Raw genomic sequence first — 17521 nt, 5'->3', positions numbered from 1 at the left:
ATCTACCACATTGACCAGCTTTTATAAAAACATTTCAGCTAGTCGCTAGAAATGCTTGGCGTTTGTTAAATATAGTCTAGAACAACGTATAAATGTGCTTGCATATGCTAACGTTAGATTAACAAAAGCACGCTTATTTCGAGGGTGCTGCAGACCTGCTTTTTAATGTTTATTTTATGAAGTTAACGTACTGTAGTGGTGTGTGTTTTAGTTTTTTGTATTGGTCTCATCTAGTAAGTGGAACCCGAACTGGATCCGAATACCAGTGAAAAATGGCGGTTTTGACTTCAGAATTCATTAAGGAAGGCATATTTTTCACTTTTAGAGTAATTTGTGTAATTAGTGTTATTTACGCTGGAAGTTAACTATTATTACTCATATAAAAAGCCATATTAATCATAATATCCGCAACTTTCTTTTTAAATCAGATATACTAGTATATTATAAATGATTCTAATCCCAAATCAAATTCTGATCGCACTAAAGTGGTGTTTTAATTTTGTAATCTATAGTAATGTTAAAATCTTCAAAAATTCTTTGCATTGGAAAATTTAAGTTTGAACATGAAATCGAATGGTACTTTTCACCTTAAGCTTCAACAAAGCTCAACTTGCCGCATGGAGCCAATGTGATCCTAAAGACTTTGCAGGAGTTACGTTGATGCTGATATTTTTGATGAGCTTGTGAGAACATCTAAGGTGTCCTTCAGACTTTTTAGACGGTGATGCTGGTAAGAAGCTGCAAACATCCTTGTGGCTGATATGGTAGAGGCAGCTAAGGGTGTTAGTTAGCCAAAAATCAAAACACCAGTATTGCACTGGTGTTTTATCATGTTTTTATTTTTATTTGTAATGTTCATTTATCTAATTCTTTTTCATGCTGTGGTGTAGGATTCACCAGCCTTTTATCCGTAAGATATATGTTCCTGAATCATTACTTTATTCCTCAATCTGTGCTCACTGGACAGGTTATGTATATACAGTACATGGAGGCTGTACACTTTCCTTATTTCCAGCACATATCAAATGCGTGAGTCAATCAAATTATTCATTATTCTGATTATTTATCTCTGATGGAATTTGCAGGCTTTTTTGGCTTCGTCAGCATGTTTTCTTTTCAGCTATTTTCTTGCTTCCATCTGTAAAAGGAAGGAAGACTGGGAAAATCAGTGCACCTGAAACAGCAATCATTTACTATTGTTTAAATTGAATGAATTATGAATTATTAGAAACTGATGGAAATAAGAATCCTCCTTAGAATGCTATAGTGATAAAAAAAACACACACATGTAGAGATATTCATTTTATTACTAAATTATATTTAAAAAAACCCCAGAACATCTTAAGTGTACAGAGCCAAAACACTTCAAAATACATACATTCTCCTTTAAACAATAAGATCTGCACTTTGAAAGCTTACAGAGTGCCCTGGTAGAATAATATATCTTCTCATCCTATGGTAAATTGGATAGATTCTAGAATGGCTTCTAGAGGTACTGCGACTATAATATATTAATCACCTGTGGTACGACAGTATTCAAACATTCCAGTTGAGAATTTCTGGGAGAGAGAACTTGATGCGATAATTGATTGGGACAATGTCTGGGGAAACTGTTTCAGCACTTCTAAAAACCAGCTCACCAATGGTTCATTTATAAGGCGTATGTTGATTATCTGAAATGAAAAGAAAGTCTGAGCCCTTCTGTAATATCTATGTAATAATTCACGCAAGGTACTTACAAGCATATGTTCTGGGACTGTTCGCAAATTTCTTTGCTCTGGTCCTGGGTACAGGACTTTTTGTCTGATCTTTTGAAGACTCTGATCCAAAAGGACCCACTGCTTTTTCTCTTGCTGAGTGATTCGTCACTGACATCAAATCGATCTGCCACTCTGTCCATGTCAGGCATTCACCACAGCCACCTCCCTCTGAAGCACCACCCACCAGATCATCATCTCCAGAGTACTAATCCCCCACACCTGTTTCCCATCTGAGCCACCCCGTATAAGCAGGACTCCCTCAGTTCACCCTCGCTGGATCTACTGTTCATCACCCTCCATGTTAGCGCCTGGCCTCGCCATACTCTTCGGTTTGTGGACTCTGATTCCTGGCTCCCCTTTGACAGTACTCATTGGTTTAGCTAAGATCTCTTCTCCATTGACCTGCCATTACTCCGTTTCAATAAAAGATCATCATTGTTCTCCAACTTCCTGTCTCTAGTCTGTTCCTGGTGTTGTGTGACAGACTGCTGCTAAAAAGGTTATTTTAAAATTAAAACCGGAACCATCTTTCCAGTTAGTGTATGTGACGGCCTGAGGCATCGGCCGCACAAGTGTGGGTATTTGAAGCGCAAACAAACATAACATCAGCGCACATTTGTAGCTCAAATGCACACACACCTATATATTTATTCACGTTTTAGGCACTTTTTACACGGGTTTAGTTGTAGTAATCACACACACACACACAGCATTTAAATTTCGAATTTCTTTATTTAGTTTATTTTGCATGTGTCACTGATTTTTAGGGCCCATATATTAGTTACAGTGCACATTTTTTCCCAATTTTATCTTGTTAACAAACTTTTCTTTGTATTGAGTTTACCGGGAGATGAGACTGCTGGGGGAGAGGCGATCTGAGTCCGGGCGGGTGACGTGAACTTATTTGATTTTGGTTCCGCCCTGACCAAACCAACTACGGAGCGGACCTGGGGAGATCTGAAATGAACTATTTTCCTGTTTGATTCATTTGTGCTTGTTTCTGTAAGGATAATTTTGTTGGTTGAGTTTATTTGTGGTTGGCTTGTAAATGTTTTTGTTAAAACCACTTATTTATATTATAATATTGGTTTGGTTAAGTTTAATTGTTTGTTTCCTCCCCTGTGTAATTAGCAATGGTTTTTCCTGCTTCTTTATAAGCCGAATTCACTTGAGTGAAAGCAGTCTCTGCCATGCCACTGATGATGATTGTCCTCCTGGTCTGTTAAGTTTTCTTTATTTGAATTAGTTATGGGTTGTTTTTGTCACCTCATGGCTTGTTTCCTCTGGATATCAATAAAGTCCTCAATTATGGAATGTTGGGCTTGTGAACTACTATTTGCCTTGACCTCTCGGTCCCTTACATATGGTGGCAGCGGTGGGATGTTCTAAATCCAGCGATTGAGAGGTACAAGCCTATTCTATTTTTTTTTTTTTCTATTATTTTGCCCCTTGTGGCTGTTTGAGTCGTACTGTGAAGAAGAAACTCTTACAGCCAGAGAAGGGATGTGATGGAGAAGCTGTGAGTATAAGTCATGATGTTGATGGAGGAGTGGCAGCACCTCAAGTGGACATGTCAGTGGCAGAATTGGCAGATCTGCTCAGAGCTCACATGGCGAGGATGGATGGCTGGGAGGCTGAGAGACAAAAGGAGCAGGTGGTGCAGGAACTGCGCTTCAAGGCTCTCCAGCACCAGTTTGGATTGTTGCAGATGGAGGTCCAAGCAGGCACCACTCCGGCCCCTCTTCAACATGGCCGAGAAGTTCGGGTGGATACGGGATGGCCAGAAGCCAACCCCACTGATACGGATGAAGTGTCAAGGATTCACAGAAGTCCTGACCAGGCAGAGGGACCGTGAGTTTGCCCCTCACACAAATGCCCAGGCTGGAGAAGCTGGGAGAAACGGATGATGTGGAGCACTTTCTGGTCACGCGTTTGAACGGAGCTTGTAGTAGCTTGTAGATGGAACAGAGCAGATTGGATATGGCAGCTGATACCGTTACTGACGGGTAAGGCCCGAGCAGCCTATGTTAGCATGGATGTAGCTGAGTCTACTGATTATGAGAAGGTGAAAGCTGCTATTCTGTTGAAGTTTGATATAAATGTTGAGACTTACCGCCAGAGGTTTCGCTCTTTAACTGTACTTCCAGCTGAAAGTCCAAAGGAGCTGTATAGCCGACTGAAGGAGTTGTTCATGAAATGGATTCAACCAAAAGGGAAAACAGTAGAGGAGGTGAGTGAAGTGATCATACTTGAACAATACCTCAGAATGCTGTGACCTGAACTTCAGGTGTGGATTAAGGAGCGAGACCCTGGATCAGCGGCTGAAGCAGCTGCGTGGGCGGATGTATTCGTAGCAGCTAGGGGAAAGAACAAGAGCTGGACTTGTAAACTTGAAAGAGAACGACGGTCGGGCAATCTATGGCAAAGTCAACCCAGATCAGAAGGAAGAGGGAAACCCCAGGTTAGCAGGACAATCAGGTGGGCTCAGTATGACTTTTAAACGACTGTGACCTGTGACCTGTCACCTGTGTGGACAAGAAGGTCATATTAAGCCAAACTGTCCGAAGAATACGGTCCAGTCTATGCATTTGTGCTTTGTCCCAAGAAAAATATCACCTCATGCAGACGCAACGTCAGAGGACGCACGATGGTGGAAATCGGAGAGGAAATGCTGACTGCTCTTATTGACACTGGTAGTGATCAGACTCTAGTGAATAAGAAATTTATATCACCTTCCATGATCGATTCAGCCAGCCGATTGCCTCTTCGATGCGCTCATGGTGATGAGCGGTATTGCATATGGCTCGTATATTCATGAAGCTGAGAGGGCAGACCTATTCGATGAAGGTGGGAGTCGCTGAGAACTTGCCATATACTGTAATTCCTGGTCGAGATGTGCCTGTGTTGTTTGAATGGCTGTCTCGGCACAGGAGTGTAATGTGGTGGTCACACGTGCAAGAGCAAAGCAGGAAACTGAGCTTGACCCTATGCTGAGCAGTCTACCATTCTTCTCTGAGGAAATAGAGGTGGGCAAGTCAAAACGGAGAAAATCGAGAGAGGAAAGGAGAGAAGGTAAAGTTCAATGCCTCAAAGGTTTCAGAAGGTATTACATGTGAACTACCTGTGGATTTTAGGTTGCCGACGGACATTGCAGTTCGTGCAATGAAGATGCAGCAGGAGGATGCCAGTCTTGTACAGTGTTTGAGCATTGCTAAAGATGCAGGAGAAGGGATTGAGGATGCGGCTGTGACATTTGTGCGGGAAAAGGGAATACTTTACCGTCAAATGGGGTCACGGAGACAGCTGGTGGTTCCCAAGTGTGTCCGAGAAGTAGTCTTACATCTGAGCCACTCTATTCCTTGGGCTGGCCACCTAGGGAAGAACAAGACCATTGTTTGGATTAAGAGACATTTCTACTGGCCCGCACTGGAAGGCGAAGTAGCCCGGTTCTGCAAAATCTGTCCTGACTGCCAGAAAGTCTCTCTGCAACGACCTAAGAGAGCTCCTTTGCAACCACTGCCCATCATTGGTACACCGTTTGAGAGGCTGGGAAGAGAAGAGCCTCTCGAGAAGAGCCGTTCAGGTAACCGATTCATGTTGGTATGACTGGGTTTTATAATCGTTTTATACCTAATTATTCTGACAGAGCTGCTCTCTGACTGATATGGTGGGTTGACGGCGCCCCAACCAGCTGCAATGGACTGAGGAGGGATTGAAGGCTTTCCGGTCATTCAAGGAGCTCTGACTACTGAGGCGGTACTGTACAATCTGGACTTTACTCAGCCGTTCATTGTTCAAACGGATGCCTCCGAAAGAGGAATTAGAGCTGTTCTTTTGCAGGAAGAGCTGGGAGCACGTCGACCTGTGGCCTTCATCAGCACAAAGCTCTGTTTATTAACCGCTAGAGCGCAAAAAGTCACAAACTGCAGCTTTAATTATTGCCGATTTTGGGATTTTTGTGTTATTGAGTTTAGCATTAAATTGCAATTATATATTGCCTTCTGTGTTTTTATATGAACATTTGTTTTTTAAAATATATATAATAGCCTACTCTTTTCAAATAATGCGGTTTATGCGAGGCCCCTTGCGCTGCACGTGCAGAGTACACGTGAGGTCACGTGAAATCCGTGGACGCCACAGTGAAGCATTCCACAGTATAAATTCATCGTCGGCCTCACATTTCAGAGTCATTTCAATTCTGTCCTGTTTTTCCCACTTTTGAGTGTTTATTTATCTAACATCTAAAGTATGATGGAATGCTTATTCTTTGTGTCTAGCCTCAAATGTGACTTGTAATATCTGGTGATAATTCTTAACTCTTCCATTTCTGTTTTTAGAAAATCAAACAAACACAAAGAAGAAACGCATTCACACACTCTTCAAAAGATTCTGGGGCTGTAAAATGTGCATCAACACAGAAAAAGCACAACAAAGTGGCTCCTCTTTGTGCACAGCCCGAATCAGATTCAGCTGATCCTGAGTCAGATCCAAACTTTCTTGAACCTATGGCTCTGCAATATTCAGCTGATCATCAGTCGGATCCATCTGTCCATGAAACCATAGCTCTACAAGATCTGACTGATCCTCCAGAAGATCGTCTGTCTGGTTTGCCTGATCCTGGTCAAGAACCGCCTGGTTTTGTACCAACATGTCTGCAGGATTCAGCTGATCTTGAGCCAGTACCCCAGAATTTCCAGCTGCTTGCAAACATACACGAATCAAGGATCAAACCCATGCAGCCTGTTTGGCCGTCCAACTCCTGGTGAGTTTATTTCCACTTGACTGTGTGCGTATACATGTATGTATAATTCCTCATACGGTATTCCAAACGTAAATGATAACTGTTGACAAAGTAGTATTGCCTAAAAGCAATTGAAAGAATCCTTCTGTTACATGTTGACTTATGGTGAACTCTAAATCTCATACTGAGTAGGTACTACATTTGAATTTGAACTTGCTTTGTGTTCAATTTTGGGCGTAGCATTAGTTTCAAACATTGAGCATATTTAGTTTCCATGTATCTGATGTGAATTTTATGTGTGTATTTATTCAAGCACCGCCACAGGATTTCATGTCAGACTGAATCTCATATTTTAACATGCTCTCTTTGTATGTTTTGCAGTACCATTTGATGAGATTTATGAAGTGGTACATAAGCTTGGACAAGGAGACTTTGGCACTGTGTACGAGGGGACTTCATGTATATAGAAGATATCGATCAGTGCTTAGACCAAAACATTTTAATATCAATGTAAATAGAAATATTTGTGATCATGACTATATATGTGTGTGTATATATGTGTATAAATTTGCAGATTCAATATAATCAGTTTGCCCATTTGTAACATACAGTGCGCTTATAAATGATTTCATTTATTTATTCATTGATTGCATTTTTTTTTGCAGGTTGCCATCAAAATCATCCTCAAGTGTAAAAGAGACCGTTATATTGAACTAGTAAGTTGACGTAACTTAATGTACATACTTAAATACCAACTACATACTAATTACATTGCAAACAGAAGTGAAATGTGATATTGAACTCTTAATTACTCTTTTCTCTAATGTTAGCCTGGCTGTTCAAAGCCACTGTTTGCAGAAGTGGCTGCAAACCTGCTGCTGAAACAGGCTCCATTAAGCCCCTACATTGTGTACATGCTGGAATGGTTTGAAGAGGAGGATCGGTTCATCCTCATCCTGGAACATCCGGAACCCTGCAAGGACTTGCTCAAATTTGTGGTTCACAACATGCATTGGGGCGAACGAATTACAGACACGTAGCCTGATGTATCAAGCGGTGCTCGGGGCCAAGCACTGTCTTGACCGAGGTGTCTTTCACCGGGACATTAAGTTGAATAACTTTCTGATCAACACGACGACTAACCGAGTCCAACTAATAGACTTTGGCTGCAGTGACCTCGTCAAAAGTACAGGCTACTTGGGTGATTTTATAGGTGAGTTGGCGTGTTATGTTACTAGGCCTAATGAGAAGTCAAACTTCTGAGTAGTGATTTAATGAAAACAAATGGACATTTGGTCAAGTTTCTGGTGACATTTGTTTGCAAATAGATTTTGTAACCTGAATATGTCTTGCTTTCACGAACAGGAGGAGTCTGCCCGCCTGAATACTACAAGGGCTTAGGATACAAGGCAGAGCCAACAACCGTCTGGTGTCTGGGTGTAATGATGTACACAATGATGTGCAAATGTCGACCCTTTAGAAGTCCTGAAGACATGATGCATGGCAGTCTGAGTTTTAACGTTAGAGTATCCACAGGTGAGAGAACAATCAACTACCAATAACACAGTGACATTAAGATTGTTAAACACACAAAGTGTAATACATGCTACATATTTCCATACTTGACAATAACGTTAGCATGTCATGGACATGAAAGAACACACATGACTAACCAATGAAAAACTTGTACAGAATTGCAGAACTTGATAAGTCGCTGCCTGACTGTTGACCCAACTAAGAGAGCGACTATTGAGGAGATCCTACAGCATAAATGGTTTCAGCAAGGACAAATGTCAGGAGTAGCTCAGAGTCAGGCAGAGTGACTTAGGAGGGAAGGCAGATGATGACAGGAATCCCTCTTCTGAAAGTCCAAGAAGTGCTGTCATTCGTTCATTAAGCGGATGACCAAAACTGCACAAGCCATTCACCAGAGAGTCTCCGGAGCAGCAAGCTTAGCTTAAAAAAAAAAGGGCAAACTTAATGGACGAAATGAAAAACAAATTTCTAAGAAATTAACACACGAAACCAAGGAGCAAATTTTATACTGTAAAAAAGTGTGCACAAAACAGAGGAAACGAAGATGGAGAATATTATAAATTTAGCGCACAAAACAGGAATACTAATGTAGACTTTACAAAGACCGTTCCTGTCAGCTCCTCAAACTGATCTTAATATATTCAAGTTATTGAATAGGTAGAGTTACATTTTATTCAATAAAACCTCTACAAAAAAAAAATCACTTGTGTAAAATTTTCTGGACCTACTGAAAAAACAGCCTATGCCAGACTGGGAGAAATGAACAGTGTTGACATAGTTTAAACACTACATGGTGATAAAATTACACTGCTGTTATTTTTAAGACGGTGTCATTGTGAAATTTAATCCAAAGAGGTGTAAAACAAAAAGCCACACCTCCACTTACTATGTCCGCCATTTTATTTCACTTGAAGACGAAGAAAAAGCAGATAAATCAGGTTCTCACATGGTATAGCTAAAATAAGTGTTATTTTTATACACATGCACAGGAGTATATGTCGTGTAAGTCACATTTGATCAATTTGTGACTTTAAGATAAATCGGGACCACGTTGTACTAATAACGTTACCTCAGTAAGGTTCATTCAAATTGTGGATGCGGTCTAAACTAGGTCTCTAATTACGTGTCTGTGGATTTCCTAAATGAAGGAGCGTATTAATAAGTACTGAGTTCATACAAAACCCTAAATCGTGAAGCGTGGGCGCCATCTTACACATTGACCAGCTTTATAAAACATTTTAGCTAGTCGCTAGAAATGCTTGGCGTTTTGTTAAATATAGTCTGTGGAACAACGTATAAATGCGCTGCATAGTGCTAACGTTAGATTAACAAAAGTATGTTTATTTCGAGGGGTGCTGCAGACCTGGCTTTTTAATGTTTATTTTTATGAGTTAACGTTAGCTGTAGATACTATAGGCATTTTTGTGTTAGCTTGTTAAAAAAGCACACCGACTGACTGGGATTATCCTGTGAGAGTGTTTCATTCTGAAGAAATGCTGGTTCAAGTGGAGTCTAAAGGAACCCAAACTGGATCCGAATACCAGTGAAAAATGGCGGTTTTGACTTCTGTGAATTCATTAAGGAAGGTACATTTTTCACTTTTAGAGTAATTTTATTCTTAGTGTTATTTACGTTGAAGTTAACTATTATTACTCATATATAAAAAAGCCATAATAATCATAATATCCGTAACTTTCTTTTTAAATCAGATATTCAGTATATTATAAATGGACTTAATCCCAAATAAAATTGTGATCGCACTAAAGTGGTGTTTTAATTATGGTACTTTCTACCTCTAAGCTTCAACAAAGCTCAACTTGCCGCATGGAGCCAATGTGATCCTAAAGACTTTGCAGGAGTTGATGTTGATGCTGATATTTTTGATGAGCTTGTGAGAACATCTAAGGTGTCCTTCAGACTTTTAGACGGTGATAAAGCCGGTAAGAAGCTGGTAAACATCCTTGTGGCTGATATGGTAGAGAAGTATGGGTAAGTTAGCAATAAAATCAAACACTACACTGTAAAAAAAAATCCGTAAAAATACAGTAAAAACGTCTGTTTTCATTTGAAGGAATTTTCCGTATTTTTAGTGTTTTCCGTAATTTTAATGACGCGTTGCATTGTGGGTGCAAGATCCTTGTGACGCTAAACGCGCGTGCGTGAGAGGCAAGCGCCATTAACACATTTCATTCAAATTCGGAGAAGGTTTAGATTAACGCCTCTGAGGTAAAATTTACGTTTAAGGTTTTTTTTTATTATTATTTAAATCTTTAGTAACGCCAATAATGTATTTAGGTGCTGTCTTATTAGTTTTAGACCCGTTTAGTTAATGTTGTGCTTGTCCTCGTTCAGTGATTTGAATCCAGTTTTGATTTAATTGCTATTTGTGGATATAATGAAGATATATGTGACTGTGCCCTTATGTTTTAGTTTTATTCGACTAATTTATTGTGTGCCCAAGAAAACAAACCGTTTACTTAATCGGGATAAGGTTTAACGCCCCTGAGGTAAATATCTTTGCATTTAGTTTTTGTTCTTTTTTTTTAATTTATACAACACAACTTGTTTTAGTAACGCTGCTATTGTATTTAAGGTGCTAGTTATATCTTATTCGTTTGTTGTAGTTTATGTAGTTTTGTATTATTACAAGCCTGGCACATTTTAATAAAGTTGTGGCACATTGATAAAAATGTTGAGAAAATAAAAAAGGCTGTCACTTCACCACACTAGTAATGAAGTGTGTCAGGGATCAGGGTCAGGTACTTTTTTTTTTTCTTCTCTTGACCGGTCTTAATTTGGCCATTCAGTTAAAATCGTTTTTTTTTTTTTTTTTTTTTTTTAAATGAAGCGCTCGTCTTGGTGCGAGACTTAAAAAGTAACTTTGTATTAGTCATGTTGGCTTGCAGTGTTTGTGAATTTAAATGCGTTTCATTATCACAATATCTAAAGCACTGCAGAACCCACAGACATGTACACAATGTTTTTTTCGTGTGGCCATAAAGACTGTGGAAGAAAGTTTTCCTCATTCAGTTGCTTGCCGTTCATATGTCACGAACACATCCAGACAGACAAACATGGAACCGGAACGTGTCTGTGCAATTAAAGTGTTCAATGAATTTTTGCAGCACAGAGTATGCAGATATTAAAGGGCTTGTGTCTCACTTAAGTGGCCACATACAAGAGGGGCTGACTATAACTTGTCCCTTTTATGGGTGTTCCAAGACTTTTAATGTAAAGACATCCTTTTCATCACATATTTCCAGATATCATAGAAGCTGGAATGTCACCCACATTTCACCTGTTCATCTATGTGAGGTTGCAGTACAGTCATCTTCAGGTGAGGAAGCACATGTTTCCGATAGTGTACCTGATGAAATTGATGTGACTGATGCAGACCCAAGGAAGGATGAAGTGCAAGATGCTTACACAGAGAATTTAGCTCTGTTTTACTTGGCTTTGGAGGCAAAGCATTTAGTCCCAGTCTCCACAATCACAGAGATGGCAAATGAAATGAAGACTCTTCAAGGTATTCAACAAGAATACACAATGAATGTGCTGTCGAAAGACCTTGAAAAATATGGTGTTTCTGCAGAGTTGTTAAGATGTCTTGGGAAAGTGCATATGAGCAGAGTCCTATGCACAAGTCCTATGCACAAGGCCTTAGATGCTAAAGCCTCAGTTTATTGCTAAAAGAGGGCAGTGCAACTCAGCAGTGCTGTAAGCATCTTCATGATGAGGATGGTACACTGTGTGATTTCATTGATGGCCATGTCATTAGATCTAATGCTATGTTGGCGTCAGACCAAGACTCTTTAAAGGTGATGCTTTTTCAAGACTCCTTTGAGATTGCTAATCCACTCGGATCTGCCAAACAAAAGCACAAAATTTTAGCTGTCTACTTCACACTTGCAAACTTTCATCCACACAACCGTTCAACTGTGGATCAAATACAGTTGGTACTTCTATGTTCAGAAAAAGACTGCAAATACTTTGGTGTGGATAAAGTTTTCACTAAGGTAGTGTCAGACCTGAGTGAGCTGGAAACCAAAGGCATATCTTTTGAGGGAAAGTTGTATAGGGGAACTGTTGCATGCATAATGGGAGATAATTTGGGCTCCCACATGATTGGTGGGTTTACAGAAAATTTCAGCTCTGCTGAGTTTTTCTGTAGATACTGTCTAATGACAAGAGATGAATTCATCTCCAACCCTCTCACAGTTGTCACTCTGAGAGATCCGCTGCTTATAAGGAGTCTGTGCAGTACTTGGAAAGACACCTGAAATGACAATGCACCATGGCATTGTAGTATTATACCTTTTGTTAAATTATGAATTAACACTTGAATTCGCTCTTAATTCAAGTTTGGGGAATTGAATCTTAAAAGATTCACGTTAGTATGTAATTCAAATATACCTTTAAATCACCTAATACGTCCAGCGTTTTAGGGCAATTTAAATGTATGTTACCAATATGAATTTACTCTGTGATCAGCAAAATAAATCAATTGGACTTTCCTCTTTTATCCGATTTTAGCTTTACCTCGAGCAGGTAGCAACGGATCTGGGCATGAGTTTAACTTTCCAGTCACATAACGCACAAACGAGAATTCGTAATAATGAAACAAAATTTATTAAACAGTACCTACTAATTGACAAGACTACACTGAGAAGACTAACATACACACACACACACACACACACACACACACACACATACACGTACATTCATACACATATTCACGGGTTGGAAGGGAAGATGGATAATTGTCTGTCCAAAGTCTGTTAGCTAGTTCTGAGATCGCACTAAGAGCACCAACAAAGCAAAGTTAGGGTTTAGCTTTGGTTATATGTGTCTGCGCCGATTCAGTAAAGAGATGAAAAGGTAGTTTTACCACTCGGCTTGTCTGGGGAAATCCCGGCTTGCTGATTGGTCAGGCTCGTCCGTGGGATGACGTGGTCGGGCTTTCCCGGGCCGTTTCAATGAAGTCTCTCTAGCTTGGTGGTTCGCTTTGGATGAACCGGGTTGGTTACGGAAAGGGCAGTGAGTGTCCGTGGAGTGATGTAACGGAGCGGACCGGAGTCGAGGGTATCGGGTCGTTCTCGTTGGGAGTCTTCTAACTTCTCCAAGTTCCAAAGTTTCTCCGTTTCCTTGGCGATTCCTGCAGGGACCCGAATTCCCCTGCGACTCCTGGTGGTTCCGAAACTTTCTTCTCGACTCGACTCATTGAGGGAGCTCTGTTCCTGCGTTTTGAGGTGCAAGTTTTGGGCCGTGCCCTGGGCAGTTGTCCAATCCCGAGGTCGAAGGGGTGTGTCCACGCCTGCTTTCGACTCCGGTTTCGTGCATACTTTATCCCAGTTAGAACTGACATTCTGCACTTCTGTTTCTTATCGAAAGTTTATAAATAGGATACACTGTTGTGCATTTTAACAAACACAACTATTCATTCACCACGATATTGGAAACATCATCAGCTTCAACTTGACACCAAACATGCATTATCTAGCGCTTATGGAACGCTATCTGTTAGCGGATTATTTGAAGATTACACAGCGGTTTCTACATACATCCCAAAACATTTATTGAACAGTCATTTGCAAATGAACCTATATTTGTTTGAAAGGAAGGCATTTAGATTGTTCGTTTAGTAGTTTTATGTGTGTCCTGGCAGTTCCTTTGTTGTAGCAAAAAGGAAAAGGCGCGCTTTTAAGGAATGTGTGTTGGGACAGAGCGAAACTCCCTGGTGGGGTTGAAAGTGTAAGGTTGTCCTGAACACACGTTGATTCACGGCGGGAGTCTCATCACCTTTTGACTTGGTGGCTTGGTAGAACTGGTCCCAGGTCAGTGCGCCGAACGGGTTATCGGACTGTCGACCAGATGTTGCATTTCAATCATCCCAATCTTGATGTGGGTACGTTCGGATTGGCCGAGCTCACTGCAGCGACAGTCTCTGGAAAACGTTTGGCAGACTTTTTGTGGCGCTCTGCATCGCTCTGCGGACCATCTTGATTGCCTTTATGGTCCAGGGTGCGGAGGACGCGCGGTTTTACGACCTGGTTCTAGAGCGATTCCCCCTTTTATGGTTCGTGTCTGTTCATCAAGGCCCCACAGCATTAAAGGCAACAGTGTTTTTAACAAACTGTCTAACTTCCATGTCTGTCAGCCTGGATTACCGCCCTGCCCTAGCACATGACCTGTTTGAGGGTGTTGTCGATTATGATCTAGCAATGTGCTTGCAGTATTTGATTAAAACAAAAAAGTGGTTCACTTATGACTCGCTTAATGATAGACTCAGATTGTTTCCTGGTGAAAGCAGAAACGAGCCAAATGATGTACTCAACAAAGGAATAAAGCTCGGAGGCCATGCAGCCCAAAACAGGTGGCTTCTGAGGTTTTTGCCTCTTCTGGTGCATGACAAAATTGCAGATGCTGATGATGCTGTCTGGCAGCTTGTCTTACTACTCAGGAGTTGGTAGAATTTGTGCACCTAGACTTTCAGAGTCTCAGATTGCTTACATGAAAGTGCTGATCGAAGAATATGTGGAAATGAGACAACGGTTATTTCCACATGTAAATCTCAGACCAAAACACCACTATCTACACCACTATGCTGACTTGACTTTACAGTTTGGTCCACTCATACATACTTGGACCATGCGCTATGAAAGTAAGCACAGCTATTTCAAAAGGTGCATCAGGTCAAGTAAAAACTTAAAAATGTGACAAAGTCCTTGGCTTATAGACACCAGTTGCTTCAGGCATATCAGGGTCATGGCAGTTTCTTTAGCCCACAAGTTGAACTTTCGTGCTCCACTACTTTTTATCCAGAGCTCTATGATAGAGGAATAAGAAAAGTAGTTACAGACTTTGGACTTACCTCGTTTAACTCCGTTATCACAGAAAAGTCCAAGTTAAAGGCACTACATACATAAACGTTATGCATGTCTTACTAAAGTACACCAAGGGACAGCTAGAGTTAGGGCAAATAGCTAGCATTTTTATCAAGAGTGAAGCTATTGTCCTACTTCTGCTGCGACTAAAAACTGTCAGTTGGGTGCCTGAGCTTGGAGTGTACTGAAAAAATCTTGACAAGCTCAGTGACTACAGTCCACTTGCTTTTACCACAGAGGCGCAAATTTCCTTCTCCCGCTTAAACATATGCCACTATGGAGCTTGTGAAAGAAATGGTTCAGAAGGCTATTGGAGTAAATGGTGTAGATGACCTAAGCTTTGTAAAGATTGAGGACGTCGATGGAATTCTGCCACCCATACAGTGCAGAAGGCTGATTCAAGCTTTCTGTTCAGGTAAATTTAAAAATTCAAAAGCTAATCTAGATTTGTTAGCAAATGTTTGGTGTTTTTAATGCGATAGTCAGATTGATAGTTTGACTACAACAATACTAATCTTTTTGCACAGCTTCAATAAACTATGCTGTATGAGTTTTAAACATTTTTAAATGTCAAGGGACCCCCATTCTAAAATCTGAAAGGCATTTATACGTTTTTGTTTTGTTGTTTTAATTAGTATTATAAATAGCTCCTAAATCAGTTTTAATTTATTTTTTTGGAATTGATGAGAGTAAGTGTAAGGGACCGAGAGGTCACGGCAAATAACAATTCACAAGCCCAACGTTCCACAATTGAGGATTTTATTGATGTTTAGGGGAAACCAAGCCATGAGGAGACAAAAACAACCCATAACTAATTCAAATAAAGAAAACTTAACAGACTAGGAGGACAATCATCATCAGTGGCATGGCAGAGACTGCTTTCACTCAAGTGAATTCGGCTTATAAAAAAGCAGGAAAAACCATTGCTAATTACACAGGGGAGGAAACAAACAATTAAACTTAACCAAACCAATATTATAATATAAATAAGTGGTTTTAACAAAAACATTTACAAGCAAACCACAAATAAACTCAACCAACAAAATTATACTAGCGAAACAAACACAAATTAAATCAAACAGCAAAATAGTCCATTTCAAAACTCCCCAGGTCCGCTCCGTAGTTGGTTTGGCCCGGTGGAACCAAAATCAAATAAGTTTGTGTCCCCCGCCCGGCCTCAGATCTTTGACGGACCGGATCGCGCTCCCCCCAGCAGTCTTATCTCCCGGTAAACTCAATTCAAAAGAAATATTTGTTAAGAAAATTGGGAAAAGGTGTGCACTGTAACTAATTTATGGGCCCTATAAATCAGTGACATGCAAAAATAAACTAAATAAAAGACATTCGAAATTTAAATGCTGTGTGTGTGTGATTACTGCAACTAAACTGGTGTAAAAAAGTGCATGAATATTTATTGGTGCATGTGTGAGCATTTGAGCTACAAATGCGCGCTGATGTTGTGTTTAAGCTCAAATACCCACACTTGTGCGGCCGACGCCTTAGGCCGTCACAGTAAGCAATCTTTTTTAGTGTCAATATGCTTTGTCTTTTGATGTTATGCAAACACCTAAACTTTTTTTTTTTTTTTTTTTTTTTTTTTTTTTTTAATTTGATCAGAAAACCCTCCTAGCATTCCTTGCGGCCCCCAGTAGGTCTGAAATCCCAAGCTATAATCACTGTTTCCATCTTAAGCTTTCATCTGCCTTTAATTGTTGTTCATGTTAGCATATTAGTTGTTGTTGTTAATTACTAAATGTCAAAGTTTGTTGTGTAAATTTGATTAGAGAAAATAAAGTCATTAATCACTTGAGACCCATGTCGTCTTAAACACATAAAAGCTTTGTTCGTCCTCTTAACAATTTTATGCGGTCCACTGTGCTTTTTGTCCAAATGGCATGAGACTCTGTAGAGACGTCAACACTTTCTAGATCTAGAAGAAAAAAAAATTGGAATATGGATTGAAAGTCAGGCTCGATGTTCATGCCAATTGTGTAACTGTTAATTTTTGTTCTCTTGCAGTTAGTAACTGAAATGTAGATTTAAATTTGGTAAATGATGAAAAACAGATGATTGAAATAGATCAATTCTAAAGACTCCAACTTTTATATTTGTGACATCTTCTGGTTTGATTCTAATCACAATGTATTAATACTAAAAAAAACTACAAAATATGCTAAACTACTAAATTTCTGTTACAATTCTAATTTCGTAATATGCAGATAGTAAATAGTAGAGCTTTTCAACCATCTAGTTATTTTTTACTATTAAAGCTGCATTTTCCAAAAATCCTCATGAATAAATTGTAAAACATGGGTCTTTTTATAAATGTAATTATGTAAAAAGCTGCATAGTGCATGTGGAGTTTATAGACAGTGTTTTTTATTTTTTTTATTTTTTTTATTATTATTATTTTACTAAATAAAAAAATAAAATTTTGTTGCCTGGGGTCTCTAGAAACCCAAAGACCTTGAGTGTAACTTCCAAACAAAGCTTTTGCGAGTTTGGATGCTATGGGGTAAGTGATAAATGACAACATTTTTATTTTGGGGTGAAGTAACCAATTAATGTCTTTTGCTTATGTTGTTGTGGTTTTTCGT

Source organism: Puntigrus tetrazona, chromosome 4 (assembly GCF_018831695.1).
Source record: "Puntigrus tetrazona isolate hp1 chromosome 4, ASM1883169v1, whole genome shotgun sequence".
Classification (NCBI taxonomy): Eukaryota; Metazoa; Chordata; class Actinopteri; order Cypriniformes; family Cyprinidae; genus Puntigrus; species Puntigrus tetrazona.
The sequence above is the reverse complement of the archived record's forward strand: the minus strand, read 5'-3'. Positions refer to the sequence as shown.